Source organism: Athene cunicularia, assembly GCF_003259725.1.
Source record: "Athene cunicularia isolate RWA chromosome 3 unlocalized genomic scaffold, athCun1 chr3_part1, whole genome shotgun sequence".
NCBI classification, from domain to species: Eukaryota; Metazoa; Chordata; class Aves; order Strigiformes; family Strigidae; genus Athene; species Athene cunicularia.
Window position 1 is genome coordinate 117469959 of NW_020799097.1, and position 6827 is coordinate 117476785.

Below are 6827 nucleotides of genomic sequence, written 5' to 3' on the forward strand. Positions count from 1 at the left end.
GTGACTTCCATCAGGATTCAACTTACCTACATACCAAAAAAAAAAAATACACCAACTTCTTGTGTCATTTGGACTTCAGCACCACGCTTTATTTCATGTGGTCAAGGCCACCTAAAACATATTGGAATAGATTATGGAAAAAAGAAAGAAAATAAATCAGCAAGGAAAGAAATATGTGTGTGCAGTATGTATGACTTAAATCTGCAATAACAGGAACGTAGAGTCTCTCAGGTATGCCTTTATCATCCAAAATATCCAGGAGACTGAAACGAGAAAGATACTTTTTACTCCCCAAAAGCAAAATCTTGATTTACATTACTTATAAAAGCATGTTCCGGCCTGGACATTTAGGACAACACCTAACACAAGCAGGTTTCCCGTTATTTTCATTAAAATCTTAGATACCGAGTCAAGTTGCAGTGATCCAGGTGCCAGGCAGCTCGGGGCATCAAAAACATCCTCAGACAAATAGCTCCTGATTATAAGGTAATTACACCTCCACAACCCAGAGAGCTCTAGTTATTCTTAAATAAATAAATTCTTAAATAAAGTCAGATGCATTCACCAGCTGGAAATAAAACCAGCTTAAAGGGATGACACTCATCCAAAGTGTAACAGACTCAGTTACGATTTCTTGATCAAATCTTGACTTAAAATTTAACAAATATACATCATTTTCGACAGTTCTATTTGTTTGACAGGAAAAAATTACAAGTGTGTCGCATGTATATAATAGGGTTTTTCCAGCTGTGTACATTTCAATTAACACCACCATTTTATTAAAAACAGATTTGGGGGAGAAGGGAGAAATTGATACCTTAATTGGAAACAAAGCCCCAAAGCACAGAGCAAGGTGTGGCAGACTTTGCAGCATGTGCAGGAGCAAACCAGCACGCTCACCGCACACCCCTCTGGTGCAAGCAAACCAGGGAGCCTGTATTTTGCTCACTGTTCATTATTTGTGGTGCACCAAGACAAAGAGATGCAATGCAATAGAAGAACAGCCGTGCCTCCCTCCTTCCAATAATTTGGGGCTTTAATTGACTTGATTTTTTCATTCTTCAGCAAGGCTGAAGAATTCAGATTAACGTCAAGTTAAATATACATGTACCTCTGAAAACCACAGCCATCTTCCTTGCTGCTGGTTTATAAATAACAACTAGGAACACAATATTCTGCAAAGAGCGAGAAAAATGCTTAAGATTCAAAGGAGACTGTCAAATATTTTTGGAGGGATCTCTCAGGGGCTGAGGCAGGAAGGATGATGCCAGCTGTAAGCACAGTCTCAGGAATCATTTAAAGGGAACGATTGCACCAAGAGATTTGCAGCTATTTCTCTAACTGCTTTTCCAATGAGAGCATCTCAGATTAAGTTGTACAGGGTGTGCAGGGGGTCAATTTTCTAGCTGCTCAGAATATTCATGGGAGGAATTACTGGAAATTAATATCAATATACATACAATTGCACCACAAGGCACTTATCGCACATCAGTGTCAGATATAATTTAAATGCAATTTAATGGCTTAACACTGACATTTCCCAGCACTCTCAGCACAAAACTGGGGACACATCTGCTTTCATTTAAAGTTTGCATTGCCTGTGCTAAAAACAGGTATTTATCCCAGAGCATGAGACAGTAAGCACTATGTGATAGCTAGACATTCTAATACATACAGGTGAAATCAACTTTAATGAACTCAAAAGCTTTTAATGTTAGAAAGTTGCACAAAAATTTCTGAAGGTAATGATATGGCTTCACCACTGGTGTGTCTTCTCACTCCCCGCCCTTTTTATAATGTTCACTTTAAAAAAAAAAAAAAATAGGTAAGCTCTTAAAAATCCTTCCAACTTGATCTTTCTCTCCATTTTTATGCTCATTTGCCACATTCACATAGTATCAGAGATTTATTTTACTGGTTGTTATTTGCCACTTGGGCTAAAAGTCCTTCTCTCTCCCCTATCATGAAGCTGCTCACACATCACCCTTCACAGATCCCCCCTCAATGTGCCAAGCACACACCAAAGCCCAACTGGCATCACCGACTTCTTGCTGCCACTCAGCCAACACACCCTGAGAAACTCCACAGACAAGGAGCCCACCAGGAGCTGGAGACTCTCCTTCGCCAGCAGGACCCCCCATCCTTCCCACTGCTGGCCAGTTTGTGAACTGGGATGCAGTGGAAGGTGCCAATGTCAACACAAAGGAAGGAAAAAGAGAAGTTTAATCTGCTGCTGAACTAGGACTACTTGGTTTTTCATAGGTGTAATCTCTAGGAGAGTGGAAACAGCATCTCCCCAGTGCACCCGATGCCAACACACAGACCGGCTCTGACACAGCTCCCCTCCAAGTAATTGGCTCCTCGTTTTAATGAATCTCTCTTGGAGAGAGATTTCCTCTGGCCACTTAATGAGACATCAGCTGTCTGAACTTTAACCCTGAAGCAAAAGAACAGCATCTGACTTAACAGCAAAGACTTTGCCCAGGCAGCCATGGCAAACCTCACTGATAAAAGTCAACGTGTAATTCAACTGAAACATTCAGATGTGACTGGGGCAGAGGAAAAAAAAAAAAAAAACAAAACAACCAACCACATCCAAATATGATCAGGGTAGTGTTACCATCCTTTCCCATATCTACTGCTTTTCACTTGTTCCTTTGGCAGATCACTCGAGAATTATCAATGAAGAAGGGCGTCACATAACTGGAGCTCAGCTGAACCAGGCTCTGCAAAGGAAACCCAAGTTTCCTTTGAGTTCAAAGAGGGCTATTGAAAATTCTGGAAGAAAATCCCCACGCAGGCTATGAAACACAGAGATACAATTTCTGGCTTCGAAAGTGCTCCCATCAAAAGCCAATTGTTGTAAGAAATATCACAAGGTGCTTGTTATTTGCTAGGGAGGGAGCTCACTACACAGCATTTTAGTCCGAACCACTATGTCCCACTGCAGGATCAGACAGACAATGTCCATGGTCTCCTGTCAACACACAAAAACCTCCATAGGGGAAGGATGAGTCAGCTGGGATTTTCTCACTGCAGTTAAATGCAGTAAAGATTAACTGCAGTAAAAGTTAACTGCAGTATGTAATTAAAATACTTCAATGTCCCAGTGATCACCTGTTTCTCAAGACTGTTGTGCAAGGTTGTTTTATCAAGTAACTTACATCAGTCAATGGTTATTTTGACTTCCAAATTCTCCATGAACATTTATGAATTTCTTTAAATATATTTACAGATTGTGTTTTCAGTTGAGTATCTCGCATCAGAGCTGAAACAAATTACTTTGGTTCCTCCATGTCAGTCAGAAGAATCCACAGAAAATTTGTGGCTTTTTTTCCCCCAGCAGCCACCTACAACTTCAGCATGAGACTGAGTCAGAAATGATGGGCCCATTGCAGGGATGAGGACAATTTCTTGGCCATTCCACATTGCCAGTGAACAGGTGGCCCTAACAGACCCCTGAATGTCTATTTTGGGAAGCCAGCTGGGAATTCTAGGGACTGCTGGGGTGGAGGGAGAGGGGAGCCCCAAATGGAGGCCCAGCTCACCTGGGAGGATCTGGATGCCTGAGTACAATGAAGACAACCCAGAGATGAACAAAGAGGTTCTCAGAGCCCTTTATGGCCCCCCAACTGCACAGCAGACATAAAAAGTGCCTTTCTCAAGCATGTTCATGTTCTTGATGCAGGACCAAAAGTCAAACACTTTGAATGACCACCATCATTTCTGCATCCTCTGCATGAGAGCTACTGGCAAGACGATTGGCAGCATCTTATGTTCAGCTCTCACACCCCACTGGAATTCAGATTAACTGAAGTACTAGCAGGCACCGAGAAATTCTAATGAGCCAAGAAAAATTGACTTTCCACATAAAATGGAAATTGAAAGGAAAATATTTGATTGCTAAATCTCCATTTGTTCCCTGTATGTTTAAATATAGAATTTTCTTTTCTCCTCAAAGACAAAGTAGAAGTATAGTACATAGAGTTTTTTTCTACTGGGAAAGAAATTAAGATGTTTGGTTAAAAGTATTCACTATAGTTTTCATTGAAGTAAAACACATTTTTTTCTCCTGTAGGGAACGGAATGAAAGAAAGCGATCAGCAGACTTGGGTCCCTGGCAAGCAAGCTTGCAACTGAACCACTGCTGTGTGATGGGTTAGGATTGGAAGGGTAAGCAGAAAATTGGGAGAAAAAGCAGGCAGCTCTTGGGAAAAGCTGAAAAAAACATTACAGGGTAAATGTACTGTTTCCTCCCAGGCAGCCCTTCACAGCCAAGCATCTTGGTGTTTGGCATGTATGCGCAATAGGGGTGTTTAATACTCAGAAAAGGGAAAAGGAGAGGATCCATTTCCTTCCCACAACCATGCTGCAGCCAAAAGACCTCCTGCAAAGAGGTCAGCAGCAGCCATCCAGCTTTCTGCTTTCAACGTGTGACCAGCTCTGAGGAAGAGGCACACACTGCTTGGCAGCCCCGCTGACAGAGCTGGGAGCTACCACTGGTCCAGTTCAAACCTCCAAGGTAGAAACTCAAGTTTTTCTTCTAGTGCTCCAGTACACCCACCAGAGAGGTATCTTCCTATTTCCTCTATAAAAATATACTTAACGTTTGTCTGATTACTTAATTTTCAAAACCCAATTGGATTTTGCCTGTAGTATTCCACCTGAAAATTTCATATTTTCACATCATGAGACAGAACAAGAAGCAGCTGATTAAACAGTAAAACAACAAAGTGCTTGCAAAGGCTGCATTTGATACCATTCTGCCTTCAACTTTAACATGAGGAAATCAACACGAGGGGAAAGAACCCAAATGAATGGCAAATCACCCAACTCACACAACAGCTCCATTCAGGGTCAAAGGCAGTTTGGGGAACCCACCTGTTGAGAAAGCAGCTGTGTACGGAGTCAGCCGTCCTTCACGTCATCCAAACACACTGCAGCAACGGCTCCTGGGAATCTCTTCTCCCTCCAGCCCACCCAGCCCAAAGGCCTGTTGCTTTAGCCACAACTGCTTGCTGGGAAATACAATCAGATGTGCCGTTCAGATCTGTACATGTCTTTCGGACCATATCATCACGCAGAATCATCTTGGTTGGAAAAGACCTTGAAGATCATTCAGTCCAACCATTAACCTCACACTGGCCATTCCCAGCTCCACCAGATCCCCCAGTGCTGGGTCAGCCCGACTCTTCAACCCCTCCAGGGATGGGGACTCCCCCCCCCCCCCCAACACCCTCTTCCAGAAAGAAATGCTTCCTATTAGCCACTGTAACCTTGCCCTGGCACAGCTTGAGGCCATTCCCTCTTGTCCTGGCACTTGTTCCTTGGCTCAAGAGACTCATCCCCAGCTCTCTGCAGCCTCCTTTCAGGGAGCTGTAGAGGGCGATGAGGTCTCCCCTCAGCCTCCTCTTCTCCAGACTAAACCCCCCCAGTTCCCTCAGCCGCTCTCCATCAGACCTGTGCTCCAGACCCTGCACCAGCTCCGTTGCCCTTCTCTGGACACGCTCGAGTCATTCTAGGGCCTTCTTTTAGTGGGGGGCCCAAAACTGAACACAGGAATTGATGGCCTCACCAGCGCCAAGCACAGGGGTAAGATCCCTTCCCTGTCCCTGCTGGCCACGCAATTGCTGACACAAGCCAGGATACCACTGGTCTTCTTGGCCACCTGGGCCACCATTAAGGAGAAACATGCTGCTGTGCTCCAAATCTCAGAGAGCCAGCACATGATCTGCAGAGTTAGTGAATTTCTTGGCGGGGGGGGGAGAGTTAGTGAATCATGCTCCTTCCTACACACTGAGCATCACAACACCCTGTACACATTAAAAAAATATCCTCTTCGGTACACAACCAAAGTCAATACTGCCCTCAGTCTGCCCACAGCCCTGCATATTTTTCAGTGTCTGGTAGTTTTGGATCCATGACTGAGGGGATATGTCTATTCTTACCTTCATGCAAGTTCATGTACCTGCATACACACACTGACTCCTGCTTCTCTCATGAAATATGGTTAAATTTTTGTTTTTCTTTTAGATTTTTATGAGCTCCCAATGCACAGATCATGAAAAAACAAATACATCATGGAAATAACAAATCCGTAATCTGAGCTTTTAGGTGCTCATTTCTTCCCCTCAGAACTACAGTGGCCAAAACGTTTTCTTAATTTTGTCAAATAAAAGCTTAGCTTGAGTGTGGGGTGGTTTTGGGTTTGTTTTTTTAAAAAAGCTGCTATGTACCTCAACTGTTACTGAATTCTGCTGTCTGTAAGCTTCTACAATTGCTCAGTTACGTGGGACAATGCCCAATTAACACAAGACAAACTGTTCTCATTATAGTGCAATATATATATTATCAACTGTATGTTTTCATGTATGTGGAAGCATATTTACATGTGTCCACTATATGAAATTCAAGCTCCAGACTGAGAACGTTCCTTAAGAAAATTAATATTCAATATATGCAGTGTAATTTTGTTCTTTACACAGCTGTAACAAATGCAAAGTTTCTACCATATACTTCCAAAACACAATATGCAACAGGACAGACAGGAAAGATTCAATTAATTCTTAGTAAATATGCTCTTTATGAGCATATAAAAAACAAAAAACAAAACAACTTTCAACACAAATCAGCCCTATTTATCTCAGTCTCAAAGGAAACCAGAGTTTTGCACTTGCAACTTGTCTCTTCTAATGAGAGATTATTTCATCTCTTGATTACTCCTTTTTCTTGAGGAACAAGATGAAATTCATGCATATTAGCAAGGTTTATGCAATATATATATAAAACCAATCAAGATTAAGACACATCTTATGCACATGAACACA